The sequence below is a fragment of the Vitis riparia genome, chromosome 2, assembly GCF_004353265.1.
Source record: "Vitis riparia cultivar Riparia Gloire de Montpellier isolate 1030 chromosome 2, EGFV_Vit.rip_1.0, whole genome shotgun sequence".
Classification (NCBI taxonomy): Eukaryota; Viridiplantae; Streptophyta; class Magnoliopsida; order Vitales; family Vitaceae; genus Vitis; species Vitis riparia.
In genome coordinates this window covers 11,479,529-11,497,420 of record NC_048432.1, presented here as the reverse complement: position 1 = coordinate 11,497,420, position 17,892 = coordinate 11,479,529, and the positions used below count along the sequence as shown (strand labels likewise).

The 17,892-nt window shown below is 31.7% G+C and overlaps 1 long non-coding RNA gene across 1 annotated transcript; it reads right to left on the bottom strand.

The window, feature by feature from the left end:
• Positions 1-4,239: 4,239 nt before the first annotated feature.
• Positions 4,240-10,794, bottom strand: LOC117931853. The gene is made up of 3 exons (XR_004654106.1): positions 10,692-10,794; positions 4,401-4,466; positions 4,240-4,331 (listed from the first exon to the last, which is right to left on the bottom strand). It is a non-coding gene; the product is annotated as an uncharacterized LOC117931853 (long non-coding RNA).
• Between the last annotated feature and the right edge of the window lie 7,098 nt (positions 10,795-17,892).

The window sequence follows — 17,892 nt, the reverse complement described above, 5'->3', positions numbered from 1 at the left end:
TACGTTCTTTGGGGGGTTCGGGTAATGTTCTTGATCCATCACTTTGCTACAGTGTAACCTTGAAACCAAAGACATTCTCTTGATGTATCAAATATCATAATACACGAGTAGTGAAGGAAATAATTATAAGTAGATGATCCAAGTGACTTACGGCTGATATCAACATTGGTTTTTGCCTCCTGGAAAGTTGAAGTGGTCTCATTCCATGTATGAATCATTGGATCATAAATAGGATTGTTCTAGGATTATGTATACTATATGAGCTGACTTAGGTTCATTTTAATACCATCATTTAGACGATGAATATTTTTTCTGTAATAGTTCTATTATATATGATGGCTGAATATACTGTAATAAGATTTCATCTCCCAATTAGTATACACATACCTTAGAGAGATAATCTGAGCAAACATTAGCACGAACGGTGTAAATATAAACTAAACCCAAAATCAACAGCCATCTTAGCTTCAATCCCATATCCAGAGTTTTTGTTCTCAAAAGAGAATGATCAATCTCCAGGAACTGGATTTCTGAGATCAAACAACCCTGAAGACAGAACACAACTTGTTTTTCAACAAGAGAGGCCTATACTAGTAGAGAAAAAAGGGTAAAAAAAAGGTCTCCTGTTTTTTAGGTCTCTGATCTGGAGATGGGACCTACAACATTATGCAATACCTAACTAAGAGCCAATACAAGTGATAATGCTCATTTATGTAAATCACCAAAAGGGTTAGGAGATCCAACATGTTCTCAGCATATCAAACCTAAATTCTTCACTACCACTTTCTATATGCTTTTTGAACTAAAATAGAAATGGTGGAAATCCAACAAGACACAAAATGATGGCAACAACTTTTCTAATATGCTCCCATTCCAATTCCAACTTTACAATCGAAAAAGAGAAGACAACAAGTAAGATACAGTATAGGTCTAAGGCTTCAGTCCACACACTCGGAATACGTTAAACAGCAGAGGAAATTTCTGTGCTGAATTCCATGACAATCAGAAAATCATGTCAAAATAAACATTGAGGATGAGACTTCTATCATATGGCATGTTATACCATCATGTATAACCATCAGTGATTTTCCTTGGAAGATTGAATAGTCTTAGTATATAAACTTGACTTATTCTACATGTTTTCCTTCCAAAAATGTGTTATATGTTCTGTAATCAACTGAAAATTTTCAAATGTTTCTTGAGGAACGAAAATTTTCTTTTCTTTTCTTCCGTTTTCCTCTGCCTTGCCTTGCTAGTTATCAGTTGGAAGCTCTGTTTTCCTCTGCTTTTTTGAGGAAGATCAGCTGAAGCCCATATGAGAGAGAGGGATGATGAAGGTGAAGCCTGGTAGTTCATCCAGAGGAATGTATGACATTATGTGAGGAAGAAGATTGTCCACATTAGAAATTTTAATAAGTGCTTTTTGTCTGAAAGCTCTTCTTGAACCGACTTATGTTGACTTAGTTAAGGTCAATATTGGCCTTCAGGACTGCACTTTTCTCTCTTCACATTTCAGCCTGTTTTTTCACCATAGGTGAATACCACATGTTTGCCCATAAATATGGTTCATTAATGTGAAATAGGCTATTTCCAAGCAAATTAAAAGCCCATTTGGTGGCTTACCTAACATTTCTAACACTTGAAAATTTCTAATAACCTTTTAGATAGAGAATCAACAACAATACGAATAATAATAATAAAAAAAAAGATCATTCAAGAGAGAAGAATTCTTAGTCCTGCTCTCTTTCTCCTCCTTTTTGTTTTTTTGAATTTAAAAGGTTTCTCTTTTAATTTTTTTCAGGGGTAATTTAGTCAATAAAAAGTTATTTATTAGGTTTTAAAAAGGTAGGATTATTTTTTCAAGTACCAACTTATTTTGCCCCTTTTAACCAAATTACCTTTGTCCATTTAGAATGCTCATTATTATTATTATTATTATTATTATTATTTTGCAAAGGGGCTGAACAAGCCCTGTGAATTAAAGCCATAATGAAATTTAGGATGGAGGAGAGAGTAATATTGATTATTAATACACCACAATACAAGAGCACACTAAGGTTATGTTTGGTTCTCGAAAAGTTTAAAGAAGAATGTATGAGAAAGAAAATAGAGGGAAAAAGTAGAAAGAAAATAAAAAATAGATTTAAAATTTATAAATTATTTTAATATATTACTTCAAATTTTTTTCACATGTAACTCTTTTATATAAAAATTTAATAATTGAAAAATAAAGATTTTTTAAAATAATTTTAATTATATTTGATTTTCTTTTCTATTTTCCATAGCAAAACAAAATATGAAAAAAATATTTTCTTTAATTTTTTTTTTCTTCCTTCAATACTTTCCTTGTTTATGAAGGTAGTGATGACAGCTTTGGAACTTTTGCAAGGATATCCATTTAGCACCCATTGAACTTACATAGGAAAATACTAGATATTGATTTAGTACTTGTTAAACTTATAATCTCGATCATAAAAATATATGATAAAATTTAAATCATTGAATGAAGGTATAATTGTATAAATATATGAATCAAGATATAAATAAATAAGATCAAATTATATGCTTATATGACGAGTTGTGGAAGGTTAAAATAAAAATGAAAAAAATGACTTTAGTTTACTAAATTAAAAAGTTACTTTCAATTTGTAACTTTAATTTACTAAGTTTTCCTTTCCTTTTTAATTTATAACTGAAATTATATATGTTATTTTTCTCACTGGTAATCGGCGGGACTGCCCATTCGAGGGATGTTATCCAAATTCTCACTCCCCTTTGCTGGTTGTGTTGTGGATGTTATCCTATCCAAATCTTGGAGGAAGCTGACAAACCAATTTTCAGAACCGGGCTTCAAGCCTTCCAACTAGTGGGTGCGGTCTCTTTCAATTGTCTACAAAGGATGCAAAGGAAGTGACAAAAATTCTTGACTACCACCCCCTTCCTACACTCTTCTTGATCTAAAAAAAAACAGTGGATATTAAACACCAAGCAATGGGAGATTGTAGCAACGTCTTTCGTTCTCCCAGTTTGGAACCATCCAACACGAGACATGGGAAGCATTTCTTGAAGGTCTCGTCCTGATTCCCACCTCCCGACCCAAAAGGAGCACACCAGACGGAAAAAGAAAGAATAGGCTCAATGCTCTCCGCATTTCCAATGTATCGACAGGACAGGAAACGGGAAATGTTGTATGGTTATGCAGAGGAAATTGCTGTGTTGAATGGCATGTCAAAATAAAGAATTGTGGTTCCATTGGTTTGGAAGGAAACCCGAAGGATGAGGATTTGATCCTGCCACATGCAGTATGAAGAGACTGGCCACCCCACCCCAGTTCGCACTTCATTTATTATGATTGACTGCACTTGTGATAAAAAAGCGCGGAAAAAGCAATAATACCAACCTTTCATCCAAGAAAATTCCTATTCTCTCGTACTAATTCATATTTGTAATAAGTAAACACAATTTAAACCCAATGCCATATCTGTCACCAATGCTAGACCTAATCCATGGATGGATGCACAGAACAAGGGTAACATTAGCTGCCAGAAAATAAAAAAGAAAACTTTTAAATTCAGTTGAACTCCCAAACTGACAGTACCTAAAACATCAAGATGGACGGCCAACACATACAAGCAACTCACAAACAAGTTTTTGACACCAAAAGCAACACCAACTAAATGAAGAACAGGTTGGTCTGACATGCTGAAAGTTTCCATCTGATATCAAAGCCCAAATTATAAACAATTAACCACTGTTCGGTCAACCTTACATTGACAAAGGCTCAAGTTGCAGATGCAAAAATATATCAGAAAAGACGAAAGTGTTGGAAAAGAGAAGGATGGGAACCCCCGAAGTTCCTGCTAGACTTAAAAAAATATAATACAACATAATGTAGTAACTTGTTTATCTGAATTATATGCAGTGGACCAAAAGTTGGACCAAATTCCACTTATTTTTGTTTCTGGGAAATGAACAGTACAAAGCAATAGAATAAGTAAGAATATTGCACCAAATTCCATTTATATAGTCTCCAAAGCCAACCAGACCATACATTTACAAATGTAACTGAACTCTGTAGCATAGGGACAATTAGCCAACAAACTGTTACACCAGCATACAGTATAAGGTCTCACACACAACAAACCGTAAGAGCCTTTTCCAAGAGTTATTCATGAAATTTAACTTGTCCTAACAAACCTTTCAGGTTGCTTAATCAACTGGTAACACTTTACTATCTGGCGACTGTGCATAGGAAATTGAAATCAGTTTAGACCTGAACTTCTCAGCTCCATCACCATCAGTCAGTACAACCCCATTTGCAACATTAAAATCTGCAGGTGTACAATTCAGACTAAGAACCTTTTCTGGTGTGCAATAAGAGATTGCAATGAGCAACTCACGGGCTAGCTCCAAAGAACCCTCCTGGCCAGGTGCTTTGTTATCCATCAAATGTTAAGTCCCCCCTCCTGATTCAAACATAGATTCTGTCAGAGAAATTGAAGACAACAAAGGGAAATACAACAAATAAAAGAAAAGAAAAACCTTCAGTCAACCTCACTACAAGGTATATACCAACTGCTATGCCTCCAACATCTGCACAAACATAAATTGGGCCTTTTGGTCCTCTAAGAAATTAAGGACTCATATTATATCTTAGGTCTTGTCTATCAAAAAAAAAAAAAATTATATCTTAAGGAGGCAGAAAGAAATTTTTTATCTAGACAGTTAGCAACACATAAATTAGTCAGGTCAAGTAGGAAATCCTACAAGTGGGTCATCTTTCATGTGGAATATCTTTCTTCACTATCAAAATCAGACATTTCCAACCCAAAATATGTTCCAGAATGAAGCAACATGAATTCATAGTTGTTCCCAGATCTTTTATTATTGATATAAATCTAGGAACAGAAAAAGGAGTAACCTTAAATAAGACCTGAAGTGCAATTAAACAGCCTTGTCGACCCTGTTGGTATAAATTTTGGAGTTACCCTCTTAATTTCCTCTAATTTAACCTGTAAAGTAACTTTTTAAAGATGGATAGAAACAAAAGCCACTGATCCCTAGCGCAACCTATCTTTTTCAGTTGTCATAAAAACAAATCTCTCCCAAGTAAACTAATTTTAACGTAAGCCCTGGAATACAATTCCATAATCTGGAAAATACAAAGCCTTAACAACAAATGATGGATTTGATGAATGTGAAAATGCTTGTAGACCCACCTCTGGGGGGAGGAGGTTACAGTGGGAGTGGAGGGCACGGTGGCTTGCTCAAGGCTTGGTTGGACCACTTATTCTCTGGCAACTGGGAGGATCTTGTTTCTGAGGCGAAACAACTTTTGCTGCCGAGACCCGTCTCTGATCACTGCCCCATTTTCTTAGATCGCAGAGGAGTGAGAAAAGGATCCATTTAGATTTGAAAACATGTGGTTGAGGGTTGAAGGCTTTGAGGATAGAATTAAAGAATGGTGGCAAACTTGCAATTTCAGGGGCAGTCCTAGCTTTGTGCTTGCCAAGAAATTACAAGCTTTGAAAATCGACCTAAAGAAGTGGAATAAAGAGGTGCTTGGAAATGTTTCAGCTAGGAAGGATGCTGCTTTAGAGCAGATAAGCTACTGGGATAATGCTGAAAGGCTAAGACCCCTCTCTGATGAGGATAGGAGAAGTCGAAGGTCAGCAAAAGATGAGTATAGTCATTTAGCCATCCTAGAAGAAACCTCTTGGAGGCAAAAATCAAGGGCCCTCTGGCTGAAGGAAGGGGATAATAACACAAGGTTTTTCATCGCATGGCTAATGAAAGGAGAAGAGGAAACTTTATCAACAGCCTTACCGTTGGGGGGGGTTCGTGTGGAAAAAGAGGAGGAGCTTAAAGAGGGGATTGGTTCCTACTTCAAAGCTTTGTTTGAAGAACCCCAAGTGAGAAGACCTGATGTGGATTCAGAGTTATTTATGAGGATTGACGCCATGGATAATGAGGGATTGGAGGGTCCGTTTTTAGAGGCTGAGATGACCAAAGCATTGTCAGAATTGGGGGGTGATAAGGCGCTAGGGCTAGATGGGTTCTTGTTGGCTTTCTAGAAGTTTTGCTAGCCTATAGTAGGTGGGGAAGTGATGCAGGTATTAGAGGAATTCCATTCGTAGAATGTCGTAGTTAGTAGCCTCAATGCAACCTTTTTAATCCTCATCCCAAAGAAAGGAGGGGCAGGGGACATATCAGATTTTAGGCCAATTAGTCTTGTGGGGGCTCTCTACAAAATTCTTGCAAAAGTCCTAGCTAGTAGATTGAAGAGGATGATTGACAAAGTGGTGTCGAACAACCAAAATGCTTTTGTGGGGGGTAGACAGATTCTGGATGCAGCCTTGGTAGCAAATAAGGCAATCGACTCATGGAAACAAAGGTCTAATGTAGGGCTCATCTGCAAGTTGGATATAGAAAAAGCTTACGACAATGTAAACTGGAATTTCCTTCTTTCGGTTTTAGAGAAAATGGGTTTTGGCCCCAAATGGAGACAATGGATCCTCTATTGCATTTCTACTGTAAGAATGGCTGTTTTAGTTAATGACACTCCCACAAATTTTTTCTCAACACAGGGGGCTGAGGCAAGGGGACCTACTCTCACCTTACCTATTTGTGTTGATTATGAAAGCTTTCAGCAAATTAATTGCTAAGGCTGAGGAGGGAGGTTTTATTAGGGGTGTTAAGTTAGAAGGTAGAGGGGGAGAAGGGGTTCAAGTTTCTCATTTATTATTCGCAAATGATACTTTCCTTTTCTACGAGGATGATGAAGACCAACTGAAATATTGAAAATGAATTGTCACTTGCTTTGAGTTGGTTTCAAGACTTGAGATAAATCTGCAAAAAAGTGAAATCATTCCAATAGGGAGTATGGAGGATGTGGACAGAGTTGTTGTCCTGTTTGGATGCAAAGTGAGGAGATTTCCTACTTCTTATCTAGGTTTACCACTTGGAGCCCCACATAGATCAATTGGTGTTTGGGATGTAATAGAGGAGAGATTCAAGAGGAAATTGGCTGCGTGGAAAAAATAGTATCTATCCACAAGAGGAAGACTCGTCCTTATTAAAAGTACTCTCTCAAGCCTCCCGATCTATTTTATGTGGCTCTTTGTAATCCCTAAGAAAGTGAGAACCAGATTAGAGAGAATTCAAAGGAACTTTTTTTGGGAGGATACGGAAGAGAGGAGGAAGTTTCACTTGGTAAATTGGGTGGAGGCTTGTAAGGATAAGAAGCATGGAGGATTGGGGTTAAGGCACTTGAGGGTCTTAATCAAGCCTTGTTAGGCAAATGGCTATGGAGATTCTCCCTTGAGAGGGAATGCCTTTGGAGAAAAGTCATTTTCGGAAAATTTTGGGAGGTGGAAGGGTGTTAGACCACTAAAGAGGTGAGGGATTCTTAGAGGCTAAGTCTTTGGAAAGACATTAGAAAAGGTTGGGGAAAGTTCACTCTTAGAACCAACATCTGAATTGGAAACGGTAGATGCACAAGATTTTGGTGGGATAGTTGGGTTGGGGAGATTAAGTTTAAGGATGTTTACCCAACTCTATTAAGGCTTTCTTCCCACAAGAATGCAACGATGGCACATTTATGGGGTATGGGAGGGGGTGGAGGTGGATGTTGGGAGGTGTCTTTTAGAAGACCCTTCCAAGATTAGGAGTTAGAGGAGGTGTCTTGGTTTTTGGAACACGTCTCTTCTTCAAAAGTGCAAGAAGGAGAGAACACTTTAATTTGGAAACATGAAGGGAAGGGAAAGTATAGTGTCAAGTCTTATTATATCTCTCTAAGGGCTAAGAACAATCTTTTATTTCCAGCTAAAGAGGTTTGGCGATCAGGCGCTCCTCTCAAAACTCGTTTTTTTTTTTTTGGAAAGCAGTGTGGGGGAAGATATTAACTGTAGATATGTTGATAAAGAGGGGATGGTCCTTGGTTAATAGATGTAGTCTTTGTAAAGATAGTGAAAAGTCAGTTGATCATATTTCGATTCATTGTGATAGGACAAGACAACTTTGGATATTGTTGTTAACAACTTTTGGTTTGGTTTGGGTGTTCCCGGCTTCAGTGAAAAATCTTCTCCTAGAATGGAAATTCAAGGGACTAGGGAAGAAAAAAAGAGCAATTTGGCAACTGGCTCCAATTTGTCTATTTTGGTGTATTTGGGGAGAGTGCAACCGAAGGATTTTCAAAGACGAAGAATTGTTGGACCAAAGGCTGAGGGTTCTCTTTTTCAGATCCCTTGTGGAGTGGTCCAAATAGTTGCTGGACTTGGAGATTCCCCCGCATCTGAATTTTCTGAAGTCTCTTTATGGTGTTAGTCTTGCTCTTTTCTAGGTTTCTTCTTTCTTTTCTGGTGCTTGGGTTGTTTTTTTGTGTATACTGCCTGTAGACATTGGGGGCACCCCCTTTTTTGGTGCTTCTTAATACAAACTTTTGTCTATTAAAAAAATGCTTGATGCAAAAGTCATATATTTCATAGCAACAAACAATGGAGAAAGGAAAAGCAATTGCGAAAGGGAGAAAAAAACATAGAGAGAAGACCAAAACAAATTGGGGAGGCTGGGAGACCAAACCAAACCAAACCCAATGTATGTCATCCAATTCAGCAAACAATTGTTGATATAACCTGTTATACCACAGCAGAGAGCATCAGCTCAAAAATCCCATACCAAACTAAATACTAAGCAATAAGCTTTACCAGAAAGTACACTAAGTAGGAGGCAACACAACTTAATTACATGATGCAGATGGTATTGACCATACTAAAAATGAAAGGCAGAACTAGCAAGGGTACATGAAGCAACTTGGATCAATAACCATGAGATACAAAGCATGATACATAAGACCTTGTGAAAGAAAAATAGTACCATAAATAAACTGGAGAACAAGAGTTATGGTTGGAGCAAGAGCATGAATCTAAGGCATCATCACAAACTTTAGGTATTGATCTCCAAGAAAAGAAGGTTATGTTTTCTAATAGTAACTAATAATTTTCAAAATCACAAAGCCTTGGTGATTGGAATATCACAACGCTCGATCAAAGGGGCATGTGATGCTAGATAACATGCCACTCAAATAGATACATGTCCACATTTCACGACCTATTGACTGAACAAGTAAATTCCTAATGTGCATTGATCAATGACAAGGAGAACAATAGTGATGTGGCAAACCATGATGAAACTTTCACATTTTTCTTTTCTAGAATTAGAGGTCTAATATGGCACATCGCTATTAATATAGCAAGTCTATCCCCTCCCATCAATTGAAGAATTAGAGAATCAAGTATTATCCAAGTGTTCTACAGAACAATATGCGCATGCATATGTGTATGACTAATAAACAAAAATGGAAACTAAAAGACACTCAAGCATTCTGAACCACATTGGTTTGTGAAAAAGATGAGGACAAAAGTCCAGGTGACATAGAAGTCTCAAACAATGGTATGAAAAATTGTAGCCAAGAAGGGATCTCTTTGGCCCTTAAGTGAATATTGCCTACCCGCCAACAATAAATAAAAAAGCAAAACAAAATAAAACAAAAAACAAAAATTTTATAAAATCTTATTCCGTTCTTAAAATCTATCATTCAATACTTATGTTAATCTCTTTCTTATACTTCACATCTTTTTAATGTTTTTAACGCTTCATTCATTTCCCTTCAATACAGGAAGAAAAAGAGAGAAAGGAATAATTATGAACCAACTATGTACAAGTTACATTTTCAATTTTCTTTTTTTAATTTCTACTTTATTTTTATTTTATTTTTGTTTACAAGAACAGAGCTCAAGCATGGCTTGATAGTAGTAAGAATTAAATTATTATAAACCAGTTGATAATCTGAGGTGACTCAAACCCCCATTTGAGGCAAAAACAGGATCATTTATGACCAGGAAATCTATTAAAATTCAAATTTATGCATTCATATTTTCATAAAAATTAATTTATAAAACTAAAAATAACACAATGAGAAGACGCTAAAATAAAATAAATCAAAATCTTGAAGTTTCTCTAGAACCAAACGGAGGAAATATTAAAAAACACTAATCTGGTAGCCGAGAAAACACAAGAAAGTACCAGAAATACAAATTATTTACCTTCAACTTTTCATTTACACATACACAACCATCTAAGCATATAGTCCGTTTCTTTAAAATATGAGAACACAATTTTTCTCGAAAACAAAGAGTAAGACTCAAAATTTTCCTTCCTTATCTTTTACTTAATCTCCATCCAGAGCCAAACATATGAAAAAAAAAAAATCAAAAGACCAACGTACAGATTGATCCCAGAAAAAAACAAAAAAAAAAAATCAATCAAAATCCCGAAACCTCAGATTTTCATTCATTCCTACAGTCAACAACGATGAACACCACGATCAAGCTCGTTGCGTCTCCCACATGTTCAAAACAAAACCAACACGAAACATGATATTCATAACTTTCTTTTCCTTTCCTTTCCTTTCCTTGCCTTTCCTTTCCTTTCTCGGGAACCAAACGGAGTAGAGATCCAAACAGATAGAAAAAAAAAATATTATAATAATCCTAGCAAATCAACAAATTTCCAATTCCATGGAAAAACTATGCACAGAGATCAGATCAAATAAAACACAGAACAAAAAATTCACAAAAAAAGAAACAAAAAAAAAAACAAAAACAGAGTCGAGGATTGGAATCTGGGTTTACCTTTTTCTTGCGTACTGTTATCGCTGCTGCGGACCTGGTTAGAATCTCCCTTGCGTGCTTGCGTGGCCTTTTTATCTTGGTGGCTTCCAGAACATTTCACGCTGTTTTGAACACAATTACCTTTTCACCCCTACTTACGTGGAAGTTTCACCTACACGGTGCCTTCCTGGGATTGCCCTTTGTAGATTTGTAGAACGATACGGTTACAAGTGGACCAGGTCCAACGCCAGCGTGGAATTACTTTTGCTCAACGTTATCAACTTTGGTTTTGCCTTCATTTATTTCCTTAAAAACAAAATATAACTTACAATAATAGTGGTTGTTCTCATCGCATGATCATACACCAATATTTTTACAAAATTTTTCTACGTACTATCCCTTTTTATAGATATTTTTAAATTTTAATTAAATAAAAATATATTTCTAGATTGCCATTAGGAAAACATCTCTTCCAAAGTTTTTTAAATATTGATAAATTTGGAATTAATGATTAAGAATTTTTTTCGTTCGGTAGAAGTGTTTTTATTAGAAATCTTTTTTAAAAAATAATCACTTATAAATTGTGTTTAATAGAATCTTATTTGATGTGTTTTCGAAGAAAAATTAGATATTTAATAAAATTCAAAAAATACTTTTAAAGAATCTAAAAATACTTAGATAGATTAATCTCTCAATTTTTTTGTTAAGAAAATATTTACACTAAAAATATTTTGAAGAGAAACATTATCAATCATATTTATGTTTTTTTTTCAACAAATAGCATAAATGATTTCTCAATTTTTAAAAGTGCTTTATCAATTTTATTAGATGCACAATTTTTCTTTAAATTTTTTTTTTATATATTAAAATGACTTTCTAGAAGTATTACAGATATAAATTTAAAAAGTATTTTAATATTATTTTAGGAGAATTGTGTTTTTAGCCTAGCTATATTAGGTAATTAAGGTAAGGTCCTCATATTACTCATAATTAAACTCAAAACATGATGAAAGAGTAGAAATTGAGAGGAATGATATTGTCTTTAAAAAATCCTTGAAATACCCTTAATTATTAAATAAAAAAAATTAACCAATCACCTCACCTTTCTCATTCTCTCTTTGACTCTTTTACCATTCTCTCACCTATTTAATAGTGGAACCAAGTTGAATCATTTTTCTTCATCAAATTGAATATGAAATATGGTTAAAAATAATTATTGCCAAATGTATTTTTGAAGTAAATAACTTTTAAATACTTCATCAAATATTATTCTTTTTTTCAAACTTATATTATTTCTCATATATATTAAATAATTTTTAAACACCTCATAAAATATGAGTATTATTTGTTTGTTCTAACTTGTAAATTAGATATTATCAAATCTTTTTTTTTTTCAAATTTATAGAACATATAATAAAGACTTTTTAAATACCTCATAAAATATTATTAATTTTTTTTTCTAACTTGCAAATTAGACACATGGTGTTTATTATTTCTCATATTATTTCAAAAATAATGTAAACACTCATTTGCATATAATATATATATATATAATATTAATCAAGAAGACAATATTTCTAAGACTAATTTACCAACCTTCCAATAATTTTAAAAGTGTAAATATGGTAATTGGCCAAATTAAAGTATTTAAAATATTCAAAATTTCTCCATTCCAAAATTACCTAATTGCTCTCTACACTAATCCTAAATATTTTTTTGATAAAGATTTAAATATTTAAAACCATTAAAATAAATACTTTGTTATTAAAACAATTTTTTCAAAGTAGTAAGATAAAAATCATGAAATCTTCAAAACTATAAATACAAAAAATGTTTTTAATTTTAAAACTAATTTCATAATTTAAATTAATGATTTAAAAAAATAAAAATGTTATAAAAATAATTTTTATTTAGTTTTAATTCCATTTAAATATGATTTTTTTTTCTATTGATAACAATGAAATTATGTTTATAAAGGCAAAATAGTAAAAATATATATTTCATTTAGTTTACTTATAATGAACAATTCAAACATAATTGATTTTAATTTTATTTCCTATGTGTTAATTTTGGTAGGGAATGTTTTAATGACATAGTTTGGTAAAAAAAAAAATGAAACTATCAATAATCGTCTTAATGTCAAACTCAAGTTGTTTAAAAATCGTACAAAACCTATTAAGAGTCTTGTACACCATTGTACACTTAGCACATTTCCCTTATACAGTTAGTGTAATACCCTTGTACAATGACACAAATTTCATATCCCTCATAAGTTATATGTCCATGTAAGTGTATTAATCATGTTTTCAATTGTGTGGTTGAGAAAATGGTGAATAACTTAGGATCGGTTTTTTTTTTTCCCCAAATATCATTATTGGGAAAAATATTAGAATTTTCATATGAGAGTTAAATAAAGTGCATGACATATGTGTACAATCCTTGGGTGACAAAGAAAATAAAAAAGTGGTTTAGAATCAATTAAAATCATTCACAAATGGTAATCTTGTGCACCTTTATACAATTAGTACATTTCCCTTGTACAGTTAGTGTAATACCCTTGTACAATAACATAAATTTCATATCCCTCTTAAATTATGTATCCAGAGTATTTAACCATATTTCCAATTGTTTAGTTGAGAAGATGGTGGATGACTTCAGGTCAAAATTTTTTCCCCCAAATATCATTATTGGGAAAAGTATTAGAATTTTCATGGGGGAATTAAATAAAGTGCATGACATATGTGTACAATACATGAGTGATAAAAAAAATAAAGGAATGACTCATAATCGATTATAATCTTTCACAAAGGGTAGCCTTGTATATATTTGTATACTTAGTATATTTCCCTTGTACAGTTAATGTAATACAATTGTATAGTGGCGCAATAAATGAATAAATAATTTTTTTTCATATAAAAAAAATAGTGCTAAACAAGGTTTTCAATTTTCATTTTTTAAAATAGTTTTTATTTTTTAATTAAACATATTTTCAAAAAGAGACAATATAGAAAATAAAAATTATTTATAAAAATAAAAAATAAAAAATAAAAACTAGAAAAATTTTTTAAAACCAAATTCAAATATAATCTATATAATTTTTAACTACTTGTTTTCTTCTAAAATAAGTAAATATAAGAAAAATTCAATTTTTACTATGTATTGATATAATCCACTTCTAAAATTAGGTCATCTTAAAACATTTTAATTTAGTACTTAAAATAAAAACTCTCCATCCATTCTCTTTATTTCTTTTTCTTATTTTAATAAATTTTCAATTAATTCAAATTATTAAAAAAATCCTTAATAAACAAATTTGTAACATTTCATATAATTTATTACTAAAAATCATATTAAAAAAGTTATTAAAATAAGGAAGGAAGAAGATGAAAAAAAAAATTAAACTTTTTATTTTATAATAGTAAAAAAAACTTTAAAATACTTTTTAGGATAAAAGAAATTAAAATAGTGAATATATTTATTTTAAACAATATTTTAATTATTAAATTATTTACTTCTAAAATGTAAAAGATAATTTTTATTTATTTAAATTAATATTTTTTTAGAAATTATTTCCCAAAATAGTATTTGAATCATTAATATAATTTTTGTTTATTTATAATTTAAAAATAAAAAATAATGTTGATTTTTCAATTATTTATAAAAGAGTTTTAAAAAATAATGAAAAATCCAAAAATGGTTAAATAAGAAAGAATAGTGGCATGTGAAGAGCGGTAGAATAAAGACAAAAATGAGTCAAGTGAGTATTTTTGTCAATTACTATCTCATATCCTTATCATCAATTATGGGTGGTTGGAAGACCTTACCTTAATTATCAGGCTATATTGGTTGAAAACACAAATTTCCCTATTATTTTTAATATATATTATATAACAAAAAAAAAATTAAATTTTGAAATAATCAAACTATCAAATGATTGTCCATAAAATCACTTCAAATAATTTTCCAAAATTTTAAAATTAATTTTTTAAAATTTGTCAAATACCTTATTTTTATAAGAAAATGATTTTTAAGGGGTAGAAAACATTTTTAACCCATTTCAAAATTACTTTCATATGAGCTCTTAAGCACCAAGGAAAAGGCCAATTTGGAAAGTGTTTTTGAGAATAGTTCTAAATATCAGTTTTTGAGAGTAATTTTGAATAACAATTTTATGTGTGTAAGTGTTTTCTTAAGCGGAGTATTTTATTCCATTAACTTGATATTATAAATATATAAATAATTTTTAGATTTATATTTTATTAAAATTAAAAAATTGTATCTATTTTTAAATTATTTGCGTCACTTTTAATTTTTTTAAATAAATCTTTATTTTATAAATATGTCTAATTATATTTGATTTTGATATTTTTATTTGTATAAATGATAAATTCTTTAATCATTTTGAAGAAACAAAATTACATTTGAAATTTGAATTTTGAAAAATAGTTTTTTTTTTTCAAAAAAAAAATTAATTTTTTTTTGACTGAGTTAATAAAAACAATTTTATAAAATAAATAAAACCAAAAGCTTGGAAGTTGTTGTTGTTGTTGTTGTTTTCTATTAACTTGGTATTATAAATATAAATAATTTTTAGATTTACATTTCATTCAAATTTTAAAAATTATATCCATTTTTAAAATAATACATTATTACCTTATAAAATAATAATTCATCACCAAATCTTATTAAGTCATAGTGTTGCTACCATCTAAAATAATAAAGCACCTAATATATTGTAATTTAATATTCATACCACGTGTATAAAATAATAAATTTTTACCATATACAATGATTCGATACTAGATCTGCTTTCACATCTTAATACCGAAACACGACCCATACCCACCCACGATTAAGATAGGGTGTGATGTATGAATCCTATGCTGATGTGGTGTAACAATAATGAAATTAGTGAATTTTTAAAAAGTTAATATAAGATAAAAATCACAATGGATGCTTAGTTGGTGGGGTTCATATTCAAAGACTTGGGTAAATGGAAAGACAATTATATTAAAGTATGTGAGTATTAGAGACTAGAATTTGTTATTTTATTTTATTAAATGAAATGAGAAAGAAAAAAAAAGGCAAAAATTGACATTTAAAGGTATTATATTTCGAACTAGAGTAACCTAACAATTCAGGTGTTGTTCAAATCTGTTATTTATGTTTAAAATAAAATTTTGAATTTTTATGAAATACATTTAATTATTTTAATGGGTTAATTTCATTTACACCTTCTAAGGTTTAATATAAATGTAGTAAGTCATCATTGATTTCAAATTTTATTAATTAACACCTCTATAGATATATTTGGTATATTTAACTTATTTTTAGAGAATTGTTAAAAACACCTTTAAGAAATAAATTTTACAGATGAAATAAATTTATAAAGGTGTTAGCAAACAAAATTTGAAACCAATGATAATTAAGTGTATTCACATCAAACCTTAATGGATCCAAGTAAAATTAACCCTTATTTTAATTTTGCGGTTTGATTTTAGTTTGACAATAATGTTTGTGAAATGTTATATATGGTAATCATTTATACTCCTATAGTCCTTCTCTAAGCATTTAGGAGAAGTTTCCGTCAAATCTCTCCACTAAGTTTTGTATCCTAAGTTGATGAAAATCTTGTCCGAGTCTTATGACACTTAGGTCACCCACAAAAGGCTACTTGTTGAGATCAAAAGCAATTGTACTATGGGATAAGAATAACGTGTTTTGTTAAAAGGAAATAGAGAAACCACTTATCCACATCATTTTAGTTACCTTTACCACACATAGTGTTTTGTTAAAATGACCTTTTTGTCTTTCTTACACATTAGTGTTATCTATAGGAAATGGAAGAGAGAAAAGTTATGTCTTAATAGGAAATTGTTAGGAATGTGAGATGTTGACTTCAAGTGAGAATGGAGTATTCTTAGGCAGCTCTAAGAACAATTGGATTGATAGCAATACCAGTTCAATCAAGGGTTACAAACCCCAATGCAATGCAATGAAGCTTTTACATGATAATGAGGAATTATGACACCAACTCCAAGTGCAACACTTACCTTTGCCATAAAACAATGACGACTTCTCACCTAATAGTCAAGAATGGTATTATGAAATCTTGTAAAGAGAAACAATTTTTGGTGATGTAATTACATGAGTTGAAAGCATGAGGTGGACTTCATGGATGACACAATTCTCAACAATTAATAAACAAAATAGTTTAGGGCTTGGCTAGTACCCTTTTCTCTTCTTAGGTCTTAGGAGCAAAGGTACCCTTAGGGTTTGTTTTTCCCTAAGCAAACTTATGATGGGATGGGGGACCCAGTCAACTACCTTATGCATTTTTGACAATTTATGACGCTAATGTGAGGGAATGATCCCTGATGTGTAAGACAGTTCCATCAAGTCTAGAAGGACCAACTTTTGTGTGCTTTCATAACCTTCAATTGGGTTAATCTCCACTTTTTTTTTTTAGTTATATTCAATATTTATATTTCAATATATGTATTCTTCTTGACAATGACGGGAAATGGATTCATTTTTCATGTAAAGATGGTTAAGGGGCAAAGATTGGGAAATGATGCACGCCATTTTCCTTTTGCATTAGTCCAAGTGGAAACATATGATGATGCAATTGCATAGATCACATTAATTGAGGTTTGCTTGCTACTTTTGATTTATACAAGTCCTTGCACAAGTAGAAGCTAGCTAGTATAGCGGAATCCTTTTCTAGAGCCTTTAAGCATACCAATCTGGAAGAAGACTTAGTGACCTTGTTACCTAAGGTTATAATTCCCACCAACATAGAAGACAAGAAGTAATCTTTTGGGATGTTTTTTGTACGATGAAGGAAAATGGCTTAATTTGAGAACTAGATAATAAGTCTTAAAAATTTAAGGTGAAAGGTAAAAACTCTAAGCTAATGTTTTCAAAGTTAAACACCCTCTATTGCCATGTTTTTTAAGAGTTGTCTAAACTTTCTAACTTTTGATGACTTTTTCAACCAAAAAGAGACTTGATGAAGTGACATAAGGGTAAATATTAGGGTATAATCGAATGCACAATCATACTACAAAGGAATGTAAGAGCTTGAATGCATGGTGGAAATGTATTTATGTAAAGGAGAGTTGAGACAACTTCTAGTGAAAGATAATGAGATCGTTTAGCAAACTCACAAATTGGAAAAGTTTTAGATGAAATTCTTGTTGATAGGTAGTGATGAATACTT